The sequence below is a fragment of the Hemicordylus capensis genome, chromosome 5 (genome assembly GCF_027244095.1).
Source record: "Hemicordylus capensis ecotype Gifberg chromosome 5, rHemCap1.1.pri, whole genome shotgun sequence".
Lineage (NCBI taxonomy): Eukaryota > Metazoa > Chordata > Lepidosauria > Squamata > Cordylidae > Hemicordylus > Hemicordylus capensis.
In genome coordinates, this window is record NC_069661.1 from 219,563,720 (window position 1) to 219,577,310 (window position 13,591).

General features: G+C 44.3%; 1 protein-coding gene across 2 annotated transcripts in view; it reads left to right on the forward strand.

Moving 5' to 3' along the window:
* The window catches only part of SSTR3 (somatostatin receptor 3), a 30,405-nt gene that overhangs the window by 1,593 nt on the left and 15,221 nt on the right, over positions 1-13,591 (forward strand). The gene's annotated exons all lie outside the window — the stretch shown is intronic.

The following is a 13,591-nucleotide window of genomic DNA, read 5'->3' on the forward strand; positions in this document are numbered from 1 at the left end:
CCAATACCAGACAGCAAAGCTCCATTGGGTTAGGCACCGCATATGCACAATTACTGCCCCAAAGAGCTTACAAAGTGGGGGCATGCCTGCACTAGTGGTTTGTCATGGTCAGTGCTGATGGATAGTACCTAGAAAACACAGTTGATGGTGCATCATTACAGAGCTCTTTTTTTCTTTTCTTTTTTTGGATCTTAGGCATTGTACAATGACTGTAGTGGTTACGAATTTGTTTCTTGGGACACAAATATATGTCTTCAAGGCTGTGCTTCGGTTGTTGGGATATTGGATTTTTTTTTCGGTATTCAATCAGCAAGATTTTGTGTTTGGGAACATGTAGTCTTTCTGAGTTAACTACAATCCATTGCAGTGACAGGAGTTGGGTGGAATATGGTTGTGTCTACGATCTCAGTAGTGCCTCAGACACTCTCTACCTTTAAAAATGAAAATGAAAAACAAGGTTTTATAAGCCCACGGCTGCTTCCTTTCCTTTACATTTCCTCTGCCATTTCAAAGAGCGTTGGAACTTTTTATACAGTTCCCCTGCTGGCTATGCTAAGTTAGTGTGGTGCATTGTTTATTCAGCATTGTTTATTCAAAACACACACACATAAAAACTAGTTAAGGCCTGTGGCATGTAATGGGCTGGATGAAACAGGTGTTTTGGCAGGTATATCTCCACCCTTCACACCATTATTCCCCCTCCCCACATTTCCTTGCTGCAGCCCACCCCCTTCTGCTAGAACACCTGTATTTCCCAACTTTCAAGACCATTGCTGGGACTCCTGAAAACTCATTTATGAGTCTGTCTCCAGGTTGAAAGGATGAGGCCTGGGCTGGCCAACCTGAGGATCTCCAGCTATTGTTGGACTACAACTGCCATCATCCCCAGCCACAATAAAGTACAACTGGAGAGGATAGAAGTTGTAGTCCAACAACAACTGGAGATCCGCAGGTTGACTACTCCTGGATTAGCATAAGACTCCACCACAGAAATCTAGTTATACCTGGATCTCAGCCTCCTCCTTACTTTATGCCACTGCTGATCTGCTCACATAGCCAGTTCTTCTATCTAGCGTAGAAAATGGTATAGGTTCTGGGCAAGCTGTTTCCCCATTTCACTTGACTGCATGACAACATTGGGTCAAACTAGATGATATATTAATTACATGAAAGGGGCCTGCAGGCTTGGTTTTTAATGTAAACAGCAGCTATGTTGGCCTGGTGGATTGAAACCAAGCCCATAGAAGCCCATTGACAGTACGAGGAGCTCCCCTCCTCCTCCTAGGACAAATCACAGCTGCAGATACCCCAATCCAGTTCAGAACCACTGCAGGGGGAAAGGGTTAAAGCTCCCTCCCCCATGGCATGGTTCCGATCCAGATGGGGGCCCACACAGCTGCTGTTTCATTTTTTTAAAAACAAACATGCAAGCCCCAATCACACAATCAACAACTTGTTTAGTTTGGAGTGTGGACAGAAATCCCCTGCCTCTGACACCAGAATTATGACTTTTCCTTTGGTTTAAAAGGTGAAGTTTACATTTGTTCTCTTCATTTTATTCTAAAATTGCACAGAGTATGAAAAGGTCTCTGCAAAGGAAAACCAGAATCAATTACAAAACCAACAGGCTCATCATTGCCAGGAAAGCACAGTTGTTGAGTGATGCACATTCAGACCCCAATAGCTTCTGCAGTGAGAACTAAACTCAGGGGGAGGTACAATCACTATCAAAATATGCCTGGTTATGCAATTCTCTAGAGACGTTGTTTAAAGACTATTGCAGGAGGTGGGAGGATGGAGAATGTCCTCTGGGCCAGAAGACAATGTCTATGGGCCAATTGATTATGGGCAATCTGTCCTATGGGCTAGAAGGCAGATGGAAACCAGCAAACACTATCATAACCTTAGCTCTGAAGGCATGGGGACATAGGGGATATAGGCCTTATATTGAGTCAGAACATTGGTCCAGCTAGCTCAGTATTGTCGATGCTGACTGGCAGCAGCTCTCCAAGGTTTCGGAGAGGAGTCTCTCCCAACCTTATCTGGAGATGCCAGAGACTGAACCTGGGCCCTTTTGCATGCTAAGCAGATGCTCTACCCCCTGAGCTCTGCCCCACCCCCAAAGAGGAATATCTCACAGCAGACAGCACTTACATGCAGTTACTCATCCAAATGGAAACCAAGACGAACCCTGTTAGCATAGGGGACAGTTCATGCTCATTACCACAAGACTGGCTTAGTGACTCTGAGTCTGAGCTTGAGGAAGCAGGATCAGTACTAGACCTAGTCCCAGGCCCCAATTTTTTTCAGTTCCATAGCCTGAAAAAAAATCCCAGAACAAAAACCCTCAGAAATAGTGCACTAGAGCCCTGTCTTCACTATGAGCCCCATCACTCATTGAGATAATCCGGAGAGATTCATCTGCAGTTGCCAACAGTTCTGGTGGCTACACAGGGACGGATCTTCTTTGTTGCCACTCTGAGGCTCTGGAATGTGCACCTTACTGAAATAAGATGCTCCCCATCTCTGAAACTTTCAAAAGGGACATTTATTCACCCAAGCATTTTAACTAAAGGTAGTTTTAAATTGTTTTAAGCTTTTCATTTCTGTTTTTATTTGTTTTATGTTGCTGTAACATATGTTCGAAGTTTGGGGTGGTGTACAAACATAATAAATAAAGTATAAAGCCCAAGCCCTCCAAAGCGCTGGCCGCTCCCACACCAGGAACCTTGCACACAGACACACACACACAGCTGATGCCTTCACATCAGCACTAGTAATAGGCTAGGCTGGACAGTGGGGAGGAGAAGAAAAATATGTACATATGTTTGTGTGAACAACTGTGCATGCATGCATTTTAGAAGTGAACATGTGAAGAGGCCATTTCAAATGCAGGCTAGAGATAGAAAGTGTACTACCATACATGCAATGTGAATAGAACTTACTGTATTTATTTATTTTTATTTATTTTTATTTATTTATTAAATTTATATCCCGCCCAAACATACATCTCTGGGCGGCTAACAATTAAAACATTGAAAATTAAAACAATGCAACATATAACACATATATAAAAATTAAAACAATACAATAATTTAAAAACCATAAAATTAACAAACAGTATTTTTAATTAAAAACCTGAGAAGGCTTGGGTAAAAAAAAAAAAAGGTTTTCAAATGTCTTTTAAAAATAGCCAGAGATGGGGACAATTGTAATTCAGCAGGGAGCGCATTCCACAATCTCGGGGCAGCAGCTGAGAAGGCCCGTCTCTGTGTGACCACCAAACGAGTTGGCGGTAACTGGAGATGGACCTCCTCAGGTGACCTCAATGGGCGGTGGGGTTCGTAGCGAAGAAGACACTCTCTTAAATACCCAGGACCTAAGCCATTTAGGGCTTTATAAGTTATAACTAGCACTTTATATTTTGCCCAGAAACCTATCAGCAGCCAGTGTAACTCCTTCAGCAAAGGAGTAATGTGGTCTCTCCGAGATGACCCAGAGACTAGCCTGGCTGCCCCATTCTGAACCAACTGAAGTTTCTGGACTACATACAAAGGCAGCCCCATGTAGAGCGCATTACAGAAGTTAACAAATGTAACACTGTTTTGAGGTCATTGATCTCGAGAAATGGATGCAGCTGGCGTATCAGCCGAAGCTGATAGAAAGCACCCCTGGCCAGCGCCTCAACCTGAGAAACCAAGGAGAGGTGTAGATCCAGGAGTACTCCCAGACTGCGGACCTGTTCCTTTTGGGGAAGTGTGACCCCATCCAGAACAGGTAGATCAAAATCATCTCTGGAGTTCTGACCCTGCACAATATGTACCTCCGTCTTATCTGGATTCAGCTTCAGTTTATTCTCCCTCATCCAGCCCATTACTGCTCCCAGGCAGGCATTTAGGGAGGATATGCCATCTCCTGAAGAAGTTGACATGGAGAAGTAGATCTGGGTGTCATCAGCATACTGATAACATCCAGCTCCAAATCCCCTGATGATCTCTCCCAGCGGTTTCATGTAGATGTTAAAAAGCATTGGAGAGAGTATGGAGCATTGAGGGACACCATACTTAAGCTCAGATTTTGAAGAGCAACAACTCCAATCGACATCATCTGGAACCTGTCTGAGAGATAGGAGCGGAACTACTGTAAAACAGTGCCTCCCACACCCAACCCCCTCAGACGTTCCAGAAGGATACTATGGTCGATAGTACTGAAAGCCGCCGAGAGGTCCAAAAGGACCAACAGAGTCACACTTCCTCTGTCAATTTCCAATTGGAGATCATCCATCAGGCCGACCAAGGCAGTCTCCACCCTATAGCCTGCCCAAAAGCCAGTTTGAAATGGGTCTAGATAATCAGTTTCCTCCAAGATCACCTGGAGCTGAGAGGCCACCACCCTCTCAATTACCTTGCCCAGCCGCAGGAGGTTAGAGACAGGCCTATAATTGCTCAACTCTGAGGGATCTAATGCAGGCTTCTTTAGAAGAGGTCTAATAATTGCCTCCTTGAGGCAAGGAGGCATCCTGCCCTCCCTCAGAGAAGCATTTATGATTTCTGTCAGGTCGCCTACAACAGCCTCCCTGCTAGATAGAATAAGCCATGTTGGACAAGGGTCAAGAGAACAAGTGGTAGGCTTCACCAATCCAAGCAGCTTGTCCACATCCTCAGGAGTCACAAACTGAAATTGATCTAATCAAATTGCATAAGAGGAATTGTTGGACACCTCCAGTTCAGACATCAAATTAATTGTGGAGTCTCCATCTAGGTTGGCCCGAATCCGAGAGATTTTGTCTGCGAAAAATTCATTAAACACATCACAGCGGGTGACTGATGCTTCCAAATTCTGGTTCAAGGGAGCGGGGGCAGATACTAGCCCCCTCACAACCCTGAACAACTCAGCCGCATGTGAACTCGAAGAAGCAATACGGGCAGAAAAGAATTGCTTCTTTGCTGCACGTATTGCCTGAGCATAGATCTTTAAGTGTACTCTATGTCGTAATCTGTTGGATTCGAGTCGAGTCTTTCTCCACTTGCACGCCAGTTGCCTACCTTGCTTCTTCAGCCTCCGTAGATCTTCCGTATACCAAGGGGCCAATTTTGAAGCAGGTCAGAGGGGACGCTTAGGAGCAATTGTGTCTACTGCCCTGGTGAGCAAGTTGTTCCAATTCTCAACCAGGGCATCAACAGGATCACCGGCAAAACCAACATTAAATCCTTCCAAGGCTTCTTGGAATCCTGCTGGATCCAATAAGCTCTTCGGGCGGACCATTCTAATAGGCCCCTTGCCCCTGTGGAGATGGGAAGAGATTGTAATCCCAACCTTAACACCACCCTGATCAGAGTAAAAGACCAAATCAAGCGTGTGACCTGCAGTGTGCGTCGGTCCAGAGACCACTTGGGATAGGCCTATAGTTGTCATGGCCGCTATGAACTCCTGAGCTGCCCTGGACAGATTGGTCCCAAAATGAACATTGAAGTCCCCCAGCACCAAAAGTCTGTGAGACTCCAGTGCAAGTCCCGCGACCAAGTCCGTGAGCTCAGTAAGGGACTCAGTTGAGCAGTGGGGTAATCGGTACACCAACAAAAGTCCCAATCTATCCCTGGTCCCCAAACTTATGTACATGCACTCAATATGGTCCGATACCCTAACAGGGACCCCGGTAAGGGAAATATCATCCTTATAGACCACAGCCACTCCACTCCCCACCCACGTCCCCTCACCTGCTCCTCTACAGAATATCCTGGAGGGAGAAGCTGAGACGCTGAGATTTACCTGAATCCAAGACTAGGTTTTTTCCTAGTTCTTTGATGTTAGAAATTGGAGGGGTCATTTTAAATTCAGATTCCTTTTCCTTTTGGGTAAATACATGTATAACCTGCATTTAACTTCTATTTTTAAGAGAGTTGTCTTAAATTCAGAGTTGTCTTCTATTTGGATAAATAAATATGGTACAACTCCGAGCTTCTGTAGAACAACTTGACCCTCAGAGCTGTCCATGGTGCTGCAGCCCCACCTTGCCTTGCCCTTTTGGTCTTCTGAGTTCTTGTCTGTGGAACAGGCCAAGACAACCACCATATCTAGAAAGAGCGAAATTGCCCCAGAGTGATCTACCACCTGCAGACACAGGATTCACTTTTAATACAGGAACACTTGAAGGAACAGACAGTTAGATACACAGATATTGCTGAAGCTAACCTAATTTAGTACACAGTCCTGCACCAAAGGCAGGGCTGGGAAGGAAACAAACTAGCTTCCAAAGAGATCACCTAATGGCCATAACTGTTATTTTATTTTACATTACCGTGCATCTGCTTCTTGAACATAAGCATGCTACTTTGACAGAAGGGCATACTATCTATCTATCTATCTATCTATCTTATTTGTTTGTTATTTCTCTGTGTAAACCGCCCTGAGCCATTTTTGGAAGAGCAGTATAGAAATCGTATTATTATTATTATTATTATTAATAATAATAATAGGCATAAAAGACCAGCTGCTGATTGACAAAATGACTTTAGAAAACTGCAAGAGAAGAAAAACAAATCTAAGTGTTGCATGGATTGACTACAAGAAAGCCTTTGATTCATTGCCTCACACATGGATACTAAAATGTTTAGAAACGACTGGTATCAGCAAAAACATTCAGATATTTATTTTAAAAAGCAATGAGCATGTGGAGTACACAGTTAACAATCAGTGGCGAGACACTTGGACAGGTTAGCATTAAAAGAGGCATTTTCCAAGGGGACTCACTATCCCCTCTGTTGTTTGTAATCGCCATGACCCCACTTTCACAAATACTAAACAAAACATGCCTCAGATACCAAACATCTAAAACATCAAGTCAAATCAACCATCTGCTGTACATGGACAATCTGAAGTTGTATGGAAAGTCCCAGTCAGAAATTGAATCACTGCTAAACACTGTCCGTATATTCAGTAGCGATATAGCAATGGAGTTTGGACTAGACAAGTGTGCTGCATTAATAATGAACAGAGGGAAAATAAGAAAAACAGAAGGAATAGAACTGCCCAATGGAAGCAAGATCAAGAACCTGGAAGAGAAAGAACATTACAAATACTTGGGCATTCTCCAGGCTGATAACATTGCACACACTGAAGTTAAAAGCAAAATAGGAAGTGAATACATCAGGAGAGTTAGAAAAATCCTCAATCCAAACTCAATGGCAGGAACACCATACAAGCCATAAACAGCTGGGCTATACCTGTTATCAGATACACTGCAGGAATAATAGACTGGACCCAGGCTGAGCTAGAGACGCTGGATCGTAAGACCAGGAAAATAATGACCATCAATCATGCTCTGCACCCCCGCAGTGATGTAGATAGGCTATACCTCCCTTGCAGCTCAGGTGGAAGAGGAATGCTGCAAGTCCATCAAACATAGAGGAGGAGAAAAGAGGCCTTGAAGAATATATCAAGGACAGTGAAGAAGATGCATTTCAAATGGTCAATAATGCGAAACTATTCAACACCAATGAAAGAAAGCAGGCCTACAAGAAAGAACAAGTCAAGAACCGAGCAGAAAAATGGAAAAAGAAGCCCCTGCATGGTCAATATTTGCACAATATAAGTAGAAAATCAGACATCACCAAAACCTGGCAATGGCTTAAGAATGGCAACTTGAAGAAAGAAACAGAGGGTTTAATACTGGCTGCACAAGAACAGGCACTAAGAACAAATGCAATAAGAGCAAAAGTCGAAAAATCCACCACAAACAGCAAGTGCCGCCTTTGTAAAGAAGCAGATGAAACAGTGGACCACCTAATCAGCTGTTGTAAAAAGATCACACAGACTGACTACAAACAAAGGCATGACAAGGTAGCAGGGATGATATACTGGAACATCTGCAAAAAATACAAGCTACATGTAGCCAAAAATTGGGACCATAAAATTGAAAAAGTGGTAGAAAATGAAGATGTAAAAATATTATGGGACTTCCGACTACAAACAGACAAACATCTGCCACACAATACACCAGATATAACTGTAGTCGAGAAGAAAGAAAAACAAGTGAAAATAATCGACATAGCAATACCAGGGGATAGCATAATAGAAGAAAAAGAAATAGAAAAAATCACAAAATACAAAGATCTACAAATTGAAATTGAAAGGCTGTGGCAGAAAAAGACCAAAATAATCCCAGTGATAATTGGCGCCCTGGGTGCAGTTCCAAAAGACCTTGAAGAGCACCTCAACACCATAGGGGCCACAGAAATCACCATCAGCCAATTACAAAAAGCAGCTTTACTGGGAACAGCCTATATTCTGCGACGATATCTATAACAATTGACAATAAAATTCTGGCATCCCAGGTCCTTGGGAAGAACTCAATGTTTGGATAAAACAAACCAGTCAATAACACCTGTCTGACTGCGTAAACAAGAAATAATAATAATAATATCTAATTAAAATGCAGTGCAAGAAAACATGTCAATCATATCAACAGCAGCTGAATATAGTCAAATATACAGGGGTGCAATAGTTAACTGAGGTGGAAGACCTGTCTAAGGATACTAGTGTCCACTAGTCAATAAAACACCAAGAGGAGAGAAGGTAGGTGAGCCCTCCAGGAGTTGCATGAACCCAGCACATGCATGATAGAATCAAGAGATCAAACGGAACAGACCCCACTGAGCAGTGTCTCATGTAAGAGGGAAGCCCAGATGTTGTTGACTACAACTCCCATAATCCTCAGCCAAAAGCCACTGCAGCTGGGGATGAAGGGAGTTGTGGTCAACAACATCTTGGAATCCCTGCTACAGGGAACACTGAGGCCCCAGATCTTGTTGCAGAGACCTACTGACTGCTGTGTCAATGCTGAAGTCTTGCTACTAAGTGGGAATGCACTGCAATCATAATAACGGGCATCAGAAAGGCTTCTCTTGACAGCTTTCCTTGCTGTTTTTTCCACCTTCAATCGTACATCAAGGGAAAGTGGTATGAGTTTCCGATGCTGACTAAGTGTAGATTGCTATGGTGCCAACTACAGTTTGTTCCACCATCCAGAGACGTTAGATACTTCCAGACTGGGGCTTCATGACACTGTTGAGGCATTGGTTTTCCACAACTACTTAGAAGCAGAATTAAAATGATAGCTCCCCGTGGCATGCAATGTATTGCTATATACCTGTAAAAATAATAATAATAATCCAGTGTCTATCCCCAGAGACAAACTCGTGTGTATGTTTACTCAGAACTAATTCTGCTCCATGGGACTTATTTTCTAATAAGTGTGTATAGAGCTGTAGTATTCATAAGAACAGCCCTACTAGATTAGGCCCAAAGCCCATCTATCTAGTCCAGCAACATATTTCACACAGTGGCCCAATAGATGACTCTGAGAAGCCCACAGGCATGAGGGCATGCCCTCTCTCTTGCTGTTGCTCCCCTGCAACTGGTATTTAGAGGCATCTCTGAGGCTGGCCTATAGAGACCGGACTAGTAGTCATTGATAGACCTGCCTTCCATGAATTTGTCTAAGCCCCATTTAAAGCCATCAAAACTGATGGCCTTCACCACATAGATTAATTATGTGCTGTATGAAAAAATACTCCCTGTTATCAGTCTTAAATTTCCTGGCCTTCAGTTTCCTGGCCCTGGTTCTAGTGTTCTGAGAGAGCGAGACGAATTTTTCTCTCTCTACCCCATGCATAATTTTATACACCTCTATCATGTCTCCCCATAGCTGCAACTTTTCCAAACTAAAGAGTCCCAGATGCTGTAGCCTTGCCTCATAAGGAAGGTTCTCCAGGCCTCTGATCATCTTAGTTGCCCTCTTCTGCACCTTTTCCAGTTCTACAATGTCCTTCAGATGCAGTGACCAGAACTGTACACAATACTCCAAATGTGGCCCCACCACAGATTTGTATAAAGACATTATAATATTAGCATGTTTATTTTCAATCCCCTTCCTAATGACTCCTAGTATGGGATTAGTTTTTTTCACAGCTGCTGCTCGCTGAATCAACACTTACAATGAGCTGCCCACCATGACCCCAAGATCTCTCTCCAGTCAGTCACTGACAGCTCAGACCACATCAGTGTATATGTGAAGTGGGGGGGGGTTGCCCCAATATGTACACTTGCTTACATTGAAGCACATTTGCCATTTTGTCCACTTGTGGAATCCACTTGTGGAATTCTCTGCCACAAGATGTGGTGACAGCCAACAACCTGGATGGCTTTAAGAAGGGTTTGGATAACTTCATGGAAGAGAGGTCTATCAACAGCTACTAGTCAGAGGGCTGTGGGCCACCTCCAGCCTCAAAGGCAGGATGCCTCTGAGTACCAGTTGCAGGGGAGTGACAGCAGGAGGGAGGGCATGCCCTCAACTCCTTCCTGTGGCTTCCAGCAGCATCTGGTGGGCCACTGTGCAAAACAGGATGCTGGACTAGATGGGCCTTGGGCCTGATCCAGCAGGGCTGTTCTTATGTTCTTATGTTGCCCACTCACCCAATTTGGAGAGATTCTTTTGAGCTCCTCACATGCAGAAACTAGAGCTTTGCTGTAGACAGCTAATCTACCTAAATGTAATGCGCAATACATCTTGACTTCAGTCAGCATCAGCCCTGTGGCTGATGCTGCTAACTTAGCATACCTATCCTTAAAGCTCCTGCCTCCATCCCGGAGGCACTGCCACCAAGCCATAAAGTTTGTTAAGGTTGGTGATTCCCCAGCAGGATAGAGGAAGTCCCAAGCCAGCGCTCCTTGAGCTATAATAATAATAATAATAATTAATAATTAATAATTAATAATTCAATTTCTATAAAGCCTCTAAGGACTGCCAAGGTCCTTAGTGGTTTTTATTTTAGTTTAGTAGCTTTTATTTTAATGTAAACTGCCCTGAGCCACTTTTGGAAGGGTGGTATAGAAATCAAATAAATAAATAATAAATAATGACTCTTCCCAATGCCAAACACTTGCTTTAAGGCACCCTACAGAGCCCATTTATGCTTCACTGTACCTGCCTTGTGACCGGGATGCCTGACTATCTAAGAGGTGCTAAATCAGCCCAATGCACTACTTGGGCCCTAGGTCCATATCACCCCTGGGAAAGAGTTCCAAAGCCCAAAAAGCTCCCCAAAAGGCCACTACCATGGTAGAATGAAAAAGGGCAACTTCATAATCATACTCAGAGATGGGAGTTTGATTTTAAGTAGGGATGTGCAAAAAATTTCGGGCATAGAACGATCTGTGCCCGAAACGAGCAATTTCGGGTGATTCAGGGCCGAACCGAATCACCCCCTATGTCCCCCAATATTTTTCGGGCCCGAGCCGAATCACCCGAATTTCGGGCCTGAAAAATTCGGGTGATTCGGTTCATGGTTGATTTTGGGGGATTTTTTGAAGTTTTAGTGACTTTGGGGCAGTTTGGGGGCATAGCATGGGATCTGGGCAAAAAGAGTGGGGTGGGGTGGTAGTGCCTAATGGGTGCAGGCTACCACCCCAATTTAAGGGGGATCGGGCAAGGGGCTGATTTTGGGGAAATTTCTGAAGTTTTCATGTCTTTGGGGCAGATTGGGGCAGAAAGTGGGACCTGGGGAAGAATAGTGGGGTGGGGTGGTAGTGCCTAATGGGTGGAGGCTACCACCTCAATTTCAGGGGGATTGGACAAAGGGCTGATTTTTTGAGAATTTTTGAAGTTTTAGTGACTTTGGGGCAGTTTGGGGGCAGAAAGTGGATCTGCCCCAAAAGAGTGGGGTGGGGTGGTATTGCCTAATGGTTGGAGGCTATCACCCCAATTTCAGGGGGATTAGGCAGAGGGCTGATTTTTTGGGAATATTTGAAGTTTTGGTGTCTTGGGGCAGAATGGGGGCAGAAAGTGGATCTGCCCCAAAGGAGTGGGGTGGGCTGGTAGATAGTGCCTAATGGGTGAAGGCTACCACCCGTCCCCAATTTCAGAGTGATTGGGCAGAGGGGTGAATTTTGTTGAATTTCTGAGGTTTGTCTTCATAAGGTGAAGTGTGCTAAATTGATTACTTCCTCATATTCATAGTAATTGAGAGTGTGAAAAAGTGAAAGTGGGGTCATGAGAGTTGTTTAATTGAAAAAAATCTCATTTGCTATGACAGAATGAGAATTCACACCTCAGAAGTTTTTTCAACCAGCCCACCCCACTCCTTTGGGGCAGATCCACTTTCTGCCCCCAATCTGCCCCAAGACACCAAAACTTCAAATATTCCCAAAAAATTAGCCCTCTGCACAATCCCCCTGAAATTGGGGTGGTAGCCTCCACCCATTAGGCACTACCACTCCACCCCACTCTTTTGGGGCAGATCCACTTTCTGCCCCCAAACTGCCCCAAAGTCACTAAAACTTCAAAAATTCTCAAAAAATCAGCCCTTTGTCCAATCCCCCTGAAATTGGGGTGGTAGCCTCCACCCATTAGGCACTACCACCCCACCCCACTGCTCTGCCCCAGGTCCCACTTTCTGCCCCAATCTGCCCCAATCAGCCCCAAAGACATGAAAACTTCAGAAATTTCCCAAAAATCAGCACTTTGCCCGATCCCCCTTAAATTGGGGTGGTCGCCTGCACCCATTAGGCACTAGCATCCCACCCCACTCTTTTTGCCCAGATCCCATGCTATGCCCCCAAACTGCCCCAAAGTCACTAAAACTTCAAAAATTCCCCCAAAATCAGCCCTTTGCCCAATTCCCCTGAAATTGGGGTGGTAGACTCCACCCATTGGGCACTACCACCCCACCCCAAAATTTTGCCCCTGGGCCCCTTTTTCCCCCCAGAATCAATTCAGATTTGGATTCGGATTAAATCCGAATCCGAACCGAATCAAGGGTGATTTGGGTGGCCCATATTCGGGCACAAAACAGAACAGGGGTGATTCGGTTCGGGTCCCGAACCGAATCACTGAATACCCAAATTGCACACCCCTAATTTTAAGCACCAACAATCTGGTTCCATCCTAGTTCAAGTGCAGCCCATCCCTTTCATACAGGCTTTGCTTGTCCCAAAATATATCCCAGTCCTTAACAAATCTAAACCCCGCCTTCTCATCCATGCATTGAGACCCTTCAGCTCTGCCTGTCTCACTAGCCCTGCACATGCAACAGGTAGCACTTCAGAGAATGCTACCCCCAAGGGTCCTGGACTTCAATCTGCTATCTAGTAGCCTAAATTTGGCTCCCAGGTCCTCCCAACTACATTTCCCAACATCATTGGTGCCAACATGCACCATGACAGCTAACTCCTCCCCAGCACTGCCTATTTGTGATCATCAGGAGATGTTCATCTGCAGTTGCCACCAGCTCATCTGGTGGCAATTCAGAGACGGACCTTCTCCATTGCTGCCCCGAGACTTGGGAATGTGCTCCCTGTTGAAATCAGAGCCTCCCCCTCTCTGTCAGCTTTTAAAAAGTCCTTAAAGATGCATCTGTTCATTCAGGCTTTTAATTAAATACTGTTTTAATAGTTTTTAACATTGTTTTAAAATTTTAAATTGTAAAATTTTAACTTTTTTCTGTAGTCATCTGTATTGTTTTATTGTATACCACACAGAGCCGTATGTTTTGGGCAGTATACAACATGTTAAATAAATAAATAAATAGGCAAA